Genomic DNA, 747 nt, shown 5'->3' with positions numbered 1-747 from the left:
AAGACATGGCAGCCGAAAATAACAACAATGCCAACAATGCAAGGAAGATGCTTAGTAACTTCACTGCACCAAATTCCAACTTACATGGAAGAAGCATCTCAATCCCTGCCATTGGAGCAAACAATTTTGTGCTAAAGCCTCAATTAGTTTCTCTGATGCAACAGAATTACAAGTTTTATGGACTTCCATCAGAAGATCCTTTTCAGTTCTTAACTGAATTCTTGCATATTTGTGATACTGTTATGACCAATGAGGTTGATCCCGAGGTCTACAGGCTTATGCTTTTCCCTTTTGCTGTAAGAGACAGAGCTAGAGTATGGTTGGACTCTCAACCTAAAGACAGCATGGACTCTTGGGATAAGCTGGTTACAACTTTCTTAGCCAAGTTCTTTCCTCCTCAAAAGTTGAGCAAGCTTAGAGTGGATGTTCAAACCTTCAGACAAAAAGAAGGTGAATCCCTCTATGAAGCTTGGGAGAGATATAAGCAACTGACCAAAAAGTGTCCTTCTGACATACTTTCAAAATGGACCATCCTGGATATATTCTATGATGGTCTGTCTGAATTGTCTAAGATGTCATTGGACCATTCTGTAGGTAGATCTATTCACCTAAAGAAAACGCATGTAGAAGCTCAGGAACTCATTGACATGGTTGCAAATAACCAGTTCATGTACACTTCTGAAAGGAATCCTGTGAGTAATGGGACGCCTCAAAGGAAGGGAGTTCTTGAAATTGATGCTCTGAATG

General features: G+C 40.3%; 1 non-coding gene across 1 annotated transcript; it reads right to left on the bottom strand.

The window, feature by feature from the left end:
* Positions 1-410: 410 nt before the first annotated feature.
* Positions 411-514, bottom strand: LOC127741841 (small nucleolar RNA R71). The gene has a single exon (XR_008003046.1). It is a non-coding gene; the product is annotated as a small nucleolar RNA R71 (small nucleolar RNA).
* Between the last annotated feature and the right edge of the window lie 233 nt (positions 515-747).

This window comes from Arachis duranensis, chromosome 9 (assembly GCF_000817695.3).
Source record: "Arachis duranensis cultivar V14167 chromosome 9, aradu.V14167.gnm2.J7QH, whole genome shotgun sequence".
NCBI classification, from domain to species: domain Eukaryota; kingdom Viridiplantae; phylum Streptophyta; class Magnoliopsida; order Fabales; family Fabaceae; genus Arachis; species Arachis duranensis.
Note: the sequence above shows the minus strand (reverse complement) of the source record. Positions and strands in the feature narration are given on the sequence as shown.